Consider the following 581-nt stretch of genomic DNA (forward strand, 5'->3'; position numbering starts at 1 on the left):
ATGTTCTTGATGTTCATCATGATCTTCAAAGTGTTCTTGGTGTTCATCTTGACATTCATAGCATTTTTGCATGCATTCATTGTTTTGATCTAAAAATTTCATGCATTAAGTATTTTTGTTGTTTTTCTCTCTCTTAATTAAAAATTCAAAAATCAAAAAAAAATATATCTTTTCCTCATTTCCCTCCAAATTTTCGAAATTTTGGGTTGACTTGGTCAAAAATTTTCAAAATTAGTTGTTTCTTACAAGTCAAGTCAAAATTTCAATTTTAAAAATCTTATCTTTTCAAAATCTTTTTTTTTCAAAAATCATATCTTTTTCATTTTTTTATATAATTTTCAAAAATTTCAAAAATTATTTTTCAAAATATTTTCAAAATCTTTTTCTTATCTTTTTATCAAATTTTCGAAAATTAAGCTAACAATTAATGTGATTGGTTCAAAAATTTGAAGTTTGTTACTTTCTTGTTAAGAAATGTTCAATCTTTAAATTCTAGAATCCTATCTTGTAGTTTCTTGTTAGTTAAGTAAGTAATTTTAAATTTTAAATCTTTTTATCTTTTATCTTATCTTTTTCAAAAA

Source organism: Arachis duranensis, chromosome 6 (assembly GCF_000817695.3).
Source record: "Arachis duranensis cultivar V14167 chromosome 6, aradu.V14167.gnm2.J7QH, whole genome shotgun sequence".
Lineage (NCBI taxonomy): Eukaryota > Viridiplantae > Streptophyta > Magnoliopsida > Fabales > Fabaceae > Arachis > Arachis duranensis.